At 33.6% G+C, this 12212-nt stretch overlaps 1 long non-coding RNA gene across 1 annotated transcript; it reads right to left on the reverse strand.

Annotated features, from left to right (window-relative positions):
* Nucleotides 1–5990: 5990 nt before the first annotated feature.
* Nucleotides 5991–7777, reverse strand: LOC128172530 (uncharacterized). Its single transcript, XR_008242297.1, has 3 exons — nt 7519–7777; nt 7114–7259; nt 5991–6882 (listed from the first exon to the last, which is right to left on the reverse strand). It is a non-coding gene; the product is annotated as an uncharacterized LOC128172530 (long non-coding RNA).
* Nucleotides 7778–12212: the final 4435 nt, after the last annotated feature.

Genomic DNA, 12212 nt, shown 5'->3' on the forward strand with positions numbered 1-12212 from the left:
TTGTAACTCGCTTATAACTCAACCAATAACACTAAAATTTTGGTTGCCTAATATAACGCCTTACTGAAGCATTGTAAAAATCAAAATCGGAAAAATAATTTTATGCCAAAATCGTGACCATGCCACTTTAAGATGCACATTGTAGATTCGGCAGAAATCTGGGAGCGAAGTTTCAGTGATTAATTTTGCACATTTTTGGTATCATAAACTTATTTGGTTTCTGTTGCATGTTGAATTGGTAGAAAAAAGTTAAAATGCAAAATGCTTTACTATAATATGGGTCATTTACAGCTGTTTTTAAAAAAAATGATTTTGTTGTCTCTGGGTCTGCTCTTGACAAATTTGAAACGTGTAAAAATGACACAGTGAAACATTTGAAAATTTTTTTTATTAAAATAACGAAGAAGAGATGAATAATTATGTATTTTCTCAAAATATTTTTAGAGGATAAATTCAAAGTCAAGAGATATAACAATTGTTTAAAACACTACATGTATTTTATACCGCATAATACAGCACTGGCTTTGTGCTGGATTAGTGAATACAAATAATATTTTGGGTTCAAATAGCCTTGGTGAATACCTTTTTAACATTTTTGTTTTTAAATGTATGCTGATATAACATAATGTTGAACTATATGATATATTTATACCCTTCGCAAACAACGTTTTAGGGAGGAGGGGGGATGTATGGGAATCATCTTGTCCGTCCGTTTGTACATATGTCCAGAGGGTGTGTCATGACCTTGACCCAAGGACTTTTCGATAAGGTCAAGGTCATTGGGAAGAAAAGGGCAAAATGCGTGTCCGGTCCATATCTTTCTCCTGGGGAATCATTGATAGCTCTTACTTCTCACAAAGATCGCTTACGACCTGAGGGTGTGGCATGACCTTGACAAAAGGTCATTTGAGCAGGGTCGAAGTCGCTAGCGGGAAAAGTGCAAAATTCGTGTCTAGTTTAGATCTTTTTATGTAGGAACAAGGTCATTGTTCGAGATCATTGTTTAGGAAAACTTGATTCCTTTCTCTGCCATTTCTTGTATTAATGGAATCGGGCACGTAGCATCCAGTTACCCTTTCCCCCGTTTTTGCTTTCAAAAAAGATGTTACGTGCCTGTGGAAATGGTAAGAATGTAAAATTAAAATTTGACACAAAGCTTGTTTGTGTCAGGCCACATAAAATCAATTGTTAGATTAATTTTCATCCTTGCCGGTGTATTGAAGAATAATGACCCCCGTAGAATAATGACCGGGGGTCATTTTTCGACGTAAAATAATGATTGTTAACAGTTATGTTACTTCTCTCGTCAACGCAAAATGACGCAAATAAAGAAAAAAAAATACACAATGAGGATATTGTGTGATGATTAACGAACAATAATCATGAAGGATTAATTGTTGTAATAATATATTAAGCAATATTCATTGGTGAAAATATTGTCAATCGAAAAATGATACACGTATATATCTTTATGGAAAAAGACTAAGGGGCAGGTAACGTAGGAATATGAATACTTCTTATTTAAATTTCTTGGGGAAGGTGATTTTTAAAAAATCATTTTGCGTTAGTTTTGTTTTCTTCTGCATTATACATGAACATCATAATTCTAAACATTTGTTGTAATGTTGTATTTGTGATCATGAATAGACCTTATTCTTTTAGAGCAAATGTGTGAAGAGTACCTGACTATAGTAAATCTTAATAGATAATAAAAACTGATCGATTATAATAAGAAAAGATTGTTTCTTAAAGCGTTGATAAGAGGTTAGGGCCCATGTTATTGATGTTTTAATCATCTTGATATCAACTAAACTTACTAAAGTATGCCGATGTTAAGGTAAAATATATTTTCTGTACGAGTACTCTCAGTACTTTGACGATTTTCCTTATTGGCCATTCACCTCTACTGGCGTAATGGCTGCTGTCAGTGCCTACTAACTTCAGCTTGGTTATAATGCCTAACAGTGGAGTCAACTTTTCATAATTTTGGTTTCATCATTAATTCTGGTTGATGCACTTGCATACCCAGCAGTTTGTAATAGTGGAAATCCTCAATGCAAGTATAATTCATGAACAATATGAAGAATATAGAAGATGCGACAGCGAAGCGCGAAGATGCGAAGACGAAAGTACTAAGTTGCGAGGGCGAAGAGGTGATACTACTATCACTCCTTCGCCTTCGCAACTTCGCACTCTCGCCTTCAAATCTTCTCGCTTTCGATCAAATACAATAATGTATAACACAATACAATGTCATATCATACATTACATTATCATATCTCACAATTTTTTTTTTACAGTTTTTTATGGTATTATATGATATATGTCACAGGGTCGTTAAATAAATAACGAAATCTCTGGATTCGTACTTTTGCTTTTATATTATATATGAAAAGAAACATAGAAAAACACAGAAAACACATTCACAATACAACACACACACGATGACTAGAGACAATTACATGTACTACATATTTAATTAAATTACAAACACAATGGTTTTCCCAATTATAATACCGGTGATTTACCGACAGTATCACTGAATATGATGTTACAATAATATATTTAACAGTGATCTTACCAGGTATCCAGGAATTCAAATAATGAATAAATAACCGAATCATTGAAGATCAGGAAAGGAATATAACAGTAAATGATACTAGCGCGGTAAAGGATAGAATCTGTGGGTACTGGATTTGGCGGGACTTGCGCTTATAGAGTGAGCGAAGTTAGTAAAACATGCATATTAATGAGTTAAAAGTCGTCTGTTATTGGTCAATGAGACATGTATACATGTACCTGGTCATTTAATCCTAAAAATTAGAAAAAACCACGTGATTTATCACAACATTCACACATGCACTCATTCATACATACAGCAATGCGTTCTATCAGCAATGCGCGCTGATGAACATTAAATAAATAAATTAATATGAACTGTGACATATATATTGTAACTATGATAGGATGCAATTTTAATTTCATATTATTGTATTGATAAACATATGAACATATGATTATCATACAATTTTTTAACAGATGATATACGATATTGTGTCAAAACGGAATCCATGAATATCCAAGATCATAAATGATGATTTTCATATAATATGATAAAGGTGGTCTCATAAAGGTGATTTCTCATAAAGATGATGCCTCGTCTCGGTGAGCTTTGTAATCTGTGATTACCTATGTAATTAGTAGTTTTATCAGGCATTATATAGTAAAACTTCATTATCTTGAACTAGATAGGACTGTTTAAAAACTTTGAGGTATTCGAGATATCGAGTGTAATCACAGACCCCCTCTCCCCCTCTAGATCCATGAATGAGCAAGGAATGTCGCATAATGAAATGAGAATGTTACTGTGTTTGGTCCGCGGTAAACAGACGGCTGGTAAGCGACAGGAGTCTGAAAGTGCATATGTAGACATTATGGCGGACATTACATTTTATGTGGAGTACATAATGATTAGGCATAGCCAGCACTGGTAAACATATATGTCACATGTACACATTAAAATATTTATAAACATTCATAGTAAGCACGATGGCCAAGCGCATGCGCACCAATAATAGCATTGATTAATCGGAAAACCGTGGCGAGTACGGTGCCTGCATTAAATTTTATGTAATCGACTGAGACGTGCTGAATGCAATCAAAATAGGCAAAGGTGAACGTGTGAAGATGCGAAGGCTAGAGTGCACACCTTCGCCTTCGCACCTTTGCACTTTAGGCATCACATCTTCTGGCTTCGTCTTTTGCTCCATCGCCTTGGAAACTTCGCATCTTCGCCTTATGGTCGAAGTGGCCCTATCGGAACACCATAAATATATGTAAATGTAATTGTCAAAGGGGAATGGTCACGATTTTGGTCAAATTCTATTTTTCTGTTGTCATTATTTACAATGCTTTAAGAAAGCATTTCTACTGATCAAATGAAATTTGAGGGTCAGTTGTAATGTTATAAGCAGGAAACAGGGCTCACAATTCATAAATTGTATCGATTTTACGTATAACGAGAGATAAAAAACATCAGGGCGGGCCATTTTCAGAGGGGCCGGTGTAATGAAGAATAATGACCCCGTAGAATAATGACCGGGGGTCATTTTTCTGCGTATAATAATGACCGGGGGGTCCTTATTCTACGTCGAAAAATGACCCCCGGTCATTATTCTACGGGGTCATTCTTCTTCATTACACCGGCGGCCCCTTTGAAAATGGCCCGCTTTGATGTTTTTTATCTCTCGTTATATGTAAAATTCATACAATTTAATTGCTGCTTGACATGTGGATTATCGTTTGATTCCAGTCATGTAGTTGTTATACGGATGCAAATGTCTGGATGCATTAACGGTTAAGTTGAAATGAAATGGAATTTAGGTAATAGAAATTGATTTGTGTACTCATATTAGCATTAACAATTAATCAAAAAAATAGAGCAATTGTTATTGATAGAACTTGGAGTTACGATTTTTTCTTAGCGGGGGCTATCATTTGTGTGCATGTTCACTGTACCTAGCTTAATTTATCGTTATTGATTTCTGCCATATGAACACTATTTTTTGTTCTTATTACTAATTCATTATGATATACAACATAACTGTATTAAAATATATGCATTTACATTTCCAATAATATTTTTTATCGGTGCACCGTCTTAACCCCTTTTTAGTAAGCTTGTGAGGGTGTTTTAATAGCCGGAATAGACATGTACTTCAACTCTCAACAAAACATAGTTTGAGTAATTAATTTTTGTTCAAACCTGTATATATCATTTCGAAGTTATAGACAACTCCTAACTGATCCGTGTCGATGGTTCCTGCAATTTTACAATTTTGTACGCCTTATTTTTTAAAGGTGGTATGGGACAACTCCATGTTGTGACGTACTACCGGTATTTATCGAAATAAAGAATAAAATGAAGTGTTATTTTATAAAAAGTATTTTCCCCAAAACTGTCACCGAGCAGCGTAGCGCAGTTGGTTAGGTCATTAACTACAACTCTGTAAGTCATACGTTCGTGTCCTGCATAGAATTTAAAAAAAATTAATTTTCCAACAAATTTTAAAACTTTTTTTTTGGTGTCAAATATTGCAAAACTTAAAAATTATATACCAGTGAAAGTACTTCAAGTATACTGTACTTTTATGCACATAATATCGACAGATGTCCCATACAACCTTAAAACACCAATATCAAGATTAACACATTCCTTGCATCATTGTCAACTTAGTGTTATTTAGTTATCACCTAACATCAACATTTTTGAGAGAGAGAGATGGAGAGAGAGAAAGAGATATGGAGAGAGAGACACAGAGAGACAGAAGGGAGAGAGAAAGAAAGAAAAATAGATAGACAGAGAACAAACGGAGACAGAGAATTATAAAATCTTTCTTTCTTTCTCTCTCCCCTCTGTCTGTCTCTCTCCTCTGTCTGTCTCCCTCTTTCCGTCTGTTCGCTCTCTCTCTCTCTCTCTCTCTCTCTCTCTCTCTCTCTCTCTCTCTCTCTCTCTCTCTCTCTCTCTCTCTCTCTCTCATTAATACAAGAAATAACACAGACAGGAATTAAGATTTTTTCAAACAATGACCTCGAACAATGACCTTGTTTCTACATAAGAAAATATAAACCAGACACAAATTTTACACTTTTCCCGTCAGACTTTGACCTTTCCCAAATGACCTTTTGACAAGGTCATGCCACACCCTTAGGACATGAGCGATCTTTGTGTGAAGTAAGAACTTCCATTGATTTTCCATAAGAAAGATATGGACCAGACACGAATTTTGCACTTTTCCTATCAGTGACCTTGACCTTGCCCAAACGTCCTTGGGTCAAGTCATGACACACCCTCTGGAAATACGTACAGACGGACGAAAGAACAAGGTGATTCTCATGTACCCCCCCCCCCCAAAAAAAAAACGTTGTTTGCGAAGGGTATAAATAAATTATATAGTTCAACATAATGTTATGTCAGCATACATAAAAAGATAAAAAAAATTATTATTATAGATATAATATGCGATATAAAATACATGTAGTGTTTGAAATAACTGTTATATCTCTAGACTTGAATTTACCCTCAAAAATATTTTGAAAAAGTACATATTGATAAGTCATCTCTACAACTTAAAAAAAAACCGACATTTTAAATGTTTCAATGTGTCATCTAAACATATTTCAAATTTGTCGAGAGAAGACCCAGAAACAACAAAATCATTTTAAAACAGCTGTAAATGACCCATATTATGATAAAATGAAATTTTTGCCCTCCTTGTGTTCCAAGATTACGCCGAATCTACAATGCACATCTTAAGCGCCCGCTTTCTTTTTGCAAATTACAGAATCATCTATGCTAATGCACAGTGTTATATTTATTGAGGTTTTGTCATTTTATTGGACCAAAATTGTTGTCGAGATATGCTTATTGTTTTATATAAGCCCTAAATTTTTTAAGTGGGCTTAATATGTCATATATATCATATAAAAAAAACCCACTATCAATGCATCGATTGTATCGCCTTGTATATTGAAAACGGTGGCAGTTTCATCATAAGACTACAACATGTTCATGATCCAGGAATGAAGATTTACGGATAGGTCCTTTCCCTCAACAATAGTTAACGGTAGATCAAAGTATTGTTCCTCCATGAAAATGCAACCAAGTTCAAATATTTCTTCGTCACAGGGAAGTGCGTTTCCGATTGTACATTCACGTCGAGAAAGCTCAAGAACCTTTACATCGACCGGATAAATATATTCTTGAACTTGAAATAGTTCCGGGAAAAGATATACATTAGAAGGACAACTTCTAACACTTCCTTCGTTGGTGAATTGCAGATGATGAGCATTCCACACATGTGTCACTTCGTCTAACTCATTCTGGAAAAGAAATATTTGATATCAATATTGCACTACCACAGACAATTGACAAATCGTAAATAAATACTGTAATATAAATATTATACAGATGCATTTGATTCGTTTGGTATTTTCTATAACTTATTTGTTAGTAATTTGTCTGTGGAACTAGTATATTGCTTTAGATAATTAAAATGTTATATTCTACAAAATGTTTAACGTTGTGTATAGAACAATAGCTTATTTAAATACCGGAAGTATTTTCAGAAAACAAAACTGAAACAGGTTAGTGTCCAACTTGTCACTCGTAAAAAGACCACAGTTCTGCAAATCGTTTAATTCTTCTAACCAGGTTTGACAGCATTTTTCCTCAAAATACACCATCATGACAATCAGAACTAAACTGATTACTGTATTTTTGTATTGCAAGTCAAAATGAAAGTACTGGTGAATTAAGTTGTAGATTATCTCCTGCAAGAAAATATATTCATATATACATTATGAATTAAACTATTAATTATAACTAGCCCGCGATTATTAAGACAATTAAAAGTTGCAAAGACATCGAACTTAACATTTTTGCACATAACGATACATAATAAGTATATATTACTTTAGTCGAAACTACTCTCTAATCGCTTTAATTATTATACTTACTTTATGTTCCATTCTAGTGCCCGTTTCAGCTACTGATTGATATGAGGGATATGAGGAATGAATGGATTCATCAAAACGTAATAACGAATTGAAATCCGTTCGATCAGATTTTTCAAACCGAGAAAAACGAGTTACAATCCGAGAGAACGGATTGTTTAAATCGAGGGAACGAATTGTTAATCTGTGGGAACGAATTGATAATCTGTGGGAACGAGTTGTGTAATTCGAGATCTCGAATTACTTTTTGCTTTTTTAAAAAATTGACATGTCCCTTCAGGGCTTTCGTACCTCTAGCTCATCAGCTGGCTTCAATACACGGCTGAAAATAAAGAAGACTACAGGGTTTTGCATTTCAACAGACCCAGATGATAATGTTAAAAAAATTGTCCTAGGTCTTCTGAGTGACTTCCAAATAGAGAAAACGTGTCAACATTTCCCATTTTAATTCTCCGTAAGAAATCTGGTTTCGATCCTGTGAAATTTTCCGATTAAAATGATCTTTTACAGATATGTGTAATTTTTTTTTAAATGTCAAATGTGCTGCATAAGGATTTATGAATCGACAGACTACAGTCCTAATTTTTAATCGGAAAACCGAACCAGGCAATGTATAGATCTCTCTATTCGGATCATATGTATATTGCTGCAGGAATGAGCAACTGCCAAGTAATGCAAACGTAAACAAAATTGCATTGCTAAAAATACTAGTTTCACTAAGTACCTGGTATTTAAATGTTCAATGTATTTTAATTTTGAATGTCGTCGGTCGTATGAGTTAGGTTTTTTTTCTCATTTCAATGATACTGTATTGTCTGTATGATTTAAAATCGTATAAAACATCGTTAATTCAATGTCGATGTAAGTATATACATCATATTTGAAATACAAAAATACTCATAACACATACTTATAACACAAGAAACGATTTCACTAACTGCGCATGTTACGCTGTTATGCCAGCAATACCATACAAGAAAAATAAATAAAAAGATGTTGCTAATTTACTCGTTTAATCATGTTAATATTAAACAATTCGTATACATTTGATTTTTTCCGTAATGCTACATGTACATTTGATAGAATATTAATAAGACAGCCACATGTTAATTATCTTTCATTAGATATGACTATGACGCAAAGTAAATCGTTTTTGGCCAGTCTACACCATTTTAAAGTAATACACGTAATATGATATTTTCCGTTTACAATTCTGTTCCGCTCTCCGTTCCGTTTTCCGTTTCGCGTTTTAGCAGCACCCTTTTTATGTGACTACTATAAGGGTTATTTACATGTATACCAAACATGTCTGAAAACAATGTCATTATTTGTATCATGATTCGTTTCTATTAATTGCTAATGAAATATTTGAAATTAAAAATAAAATGGAACACCTTTATTAAAACTTGTTTAAAGTCCATGGATTTCAGGTAAAAACTTATCTAAGTATGTGTGTAATCCGGTGTTTCTAAAACCCTTTTTCAAATCATATGTTGCAGATTTCGTTACCGTAAACATTACTTAAATGGTTGCGGCCTGTTATTTTTCCAACATAAACAACAAAACCCGGCTATATAAGAAAAAATGAAATCAATTACGAATTATTTCATTTAAATCTTCACGTCATATCTAACACAAGAGGCCCATATGCCACATCGCTCACCTGAGCAACACTAGACATGATAAAATCAGCTGTATGGAGTCATAATGCAACATATCTGGAAAATGTGATATTTGTGTAATACATGTAGATTCTTTATTAGCAAAAATCTATTTTCCTCCTATAAATTCCTATGTTTATAATCAAGTCCCTTTTATAGCAGGATGATTTCATATTCATATCCCATGTTGAGCATTGCAGGGCTAAACAGGAGCCTAAAGAAGTGTTTGTATATGAGGTATAAACCTACATCTATCTTTGAACCCCTTGTGAGGCCCAAGAATCATCCAGGGGCTAGAGTTTTAACTATTTTAAAGAATCAGCAATATGTCAAAATCCTTGCATATAATTAAAACCATAAGTGATAATATTTCATTTTTTTGGAATAATTAAAATATTTTCCTTGTACAATTGGATCCCAAATGTGGCCCCACCCTTCTCCTTAAAATTTTGGTTTTAATAAATTTAAATCTACACTACATGTATCTGAAGCTGTTTTTACAAAAATTACAGCTTTTCTATGTAAAGGTTTTTTTTTAAAATAAGATTTTTAAAGATTCCTAGGTAAAAATTTGTACCCCCCCCCCCCACTGTGACCCCATCCTAACCCCCGGGGGTCATGATTTTCGCAACTTTGAATCTACACTACCTGGGGATGCTTCCACTTAAGGTATCCGATGAACAATTGAGCCTGAGAGCTCGGGATTTTCCGGGATGAGCTCGGTAGATTACGGAGCTTGAAATAAATTTTTAAAAAGTCGCAATACTTTTTATCTAACATAATAAACAATAAAGAATAAACAATTGATGCATAAAGTCAAGCAATCCTTTTTTTTCTTAATTTTAAAACGAGTTATTTTAACTTTTACCCCTTACGCTAATTGTGACGTTGTGGCAGCTTTACGTCATTTGCCGTTGCATGACGTTATTTTTCCCGCGGCGCTCTTCCAATAACGTGAAGGGAAAAAAACCCTAATTTATAAAGTTTGCAAAGCACAAGTCACTTATTTCATCGATAAATACCGAGTAGGTCGTTTTAATCATTGATTTCGTAGATGTGGTGACAGTGCATAACTTGAATTAGGGTAATCTGGTAATTGTATGCCCCTTTTTAATTAGTTTAATTTCTTGTATACCTATTTCCATTATACACTAGGCAAAATTGCTAACGCACCACCTACTACTTCTTTGATTGTTTTATATCTGAACGCAACAAAGATTGATTAGTATATTATTTTAACAGATTATACTATTACAGAAAATGAAACATCATTTGTTGTAATCTTATTGACCAGTTGCTTTGAGTACTGTTTATGAAACATTGGTACCCCCCCCCCCCCCCCCCCATTATGTGATTCACATATCAATATCAGGTGTGGGCTCCATTTGCTCGTATAAATTGGATCTGTCTGTCTTTTCGCCTAGTATTTACGCGACGCTTTGGAATTCTTGCTCGGTCCCTCACACTTCCGGTTTGCGTAAATTTCCGGTACAACCTTGCAATTGATGTGTAGTGCCTTTTAAACACTTTGGCTACCTTAAACGACATTTTTTTTATTTGATAAGCATGCTGTGTCATGTTTTAGCAAATATCACCGGTAATCGTACAATAATTAACATTGTTCTAACCTCACTAAAGGTGCATTCTGCAGACACCATACCAACTGTCCTGCAACGCTCTTCTGCAATCAAACGCGCCATACCCCGTCGGTTTTTTTGAAGTTTTAGTAATGCATGCATCGATAATAAGAGCATGTCTACGAGAAAAGCATGCAAATATGAAAAAAAAACTTCGGAATCAAGTCTCAAGAATGAACAGAATTTTATAATAGATTTAAAGAATACCCATCTAGAGTCAGATATATGATGTTTTTTTATCACTGGATGTTTCTATTTTTAGTAACGGCCAGTATTGCATTCTGGTTAATTAGCCTCTAAAATCCATAAAAGTTAAGAGAAAAATTGTCAAATTCAGTAATTAATTACAAAATGTATAAACAATGTTTGAAAAAAATAAGACTATATTCTTAGATAGGAAGTTTAAACCATTAATCGTTGCATATTTTTTTTTTCATATATCTATTTACACCATGAAGTCCCAAGGGTGTTAATGTTGGGAGTATGCCAAGAAATGATAATTATACATTTTCGTCAATTTTTCAGAAAGAATTTCTCAGAAAATGGCACATTATTTTTTTTCAAATATTGTGTTATTAAGAAACTGTTTGATGTATTGTTACAAATATATAAAATCCATCTTTGGACTCTCAAGGACTAAAAAGTAATAAATTAACAAAAACATTCCATTTTCAAATAAAATAAAAATGTGTTTGTTTTTGAAATTTTATTTTACAAGCGAGTTTAATCCACTTAAGTTAATATTTGTAATTAAACATGAAAAAACCCACCCTATTTGGCTTTTAATAAAACAAAAAATTAGTAGATATCATTGTTTCTCATAGAATTCTTATTCATTACATTTGCATTTCATTACTACTGTTAGATTTGTCTCCCCTGTTGCGCTCTTCTGTAGAGAAGGTAAACTAGTCAGAATGTTGACAAGTTCAAGTTCAGGATACATGTGTAAGTATTGAGAAATGCTGTGAGTGTTGTTAATATATGTTATGATATTGAATGATTTTAATTGCACAAAAATTGCCCCATCCTGTAAGTGATATTCACTATATCACATATTGAAGTTTGATGGAGACTTGTATCTAGTCTATTAACTGCTATTTTCTGTCCCGATATAATTAAGCAGCACATTTGGGCGAAATTTTAATCAAAATATACAAACTTGTGATAGAAGTACAATTAAAATAGAAGAAGGGGAAATTTTCCAAGATAATCTCATTCACAGATTATCATATTTTACTCGAAAAAATCCACAAAAATGAGAACTGATTTCTTACCAAGATTTAATTCATAATGGGGTATGACCTGAGCGTAGCCTGGTCACGCTAAGATTATTCTTTCTATGTTGAAATAATTTGGGATTCACTACGAATGCCTCGTACAATTTTTCATCGTTATCATC

This window comes from Crassostrea angulata, chromosome 2, assembly GCF_025612915.1.
Source record: "Crassostrea angulata isolate pt1a10 chromosome 2, ASM2561291v2, whole genome shotgun sequence".
Lineage (NCBI taxonomy): Eukaryota > Metazoa > Mollusca > Bivalvia > Ostreida > Ostreidae > Magallana > Magallana angulata.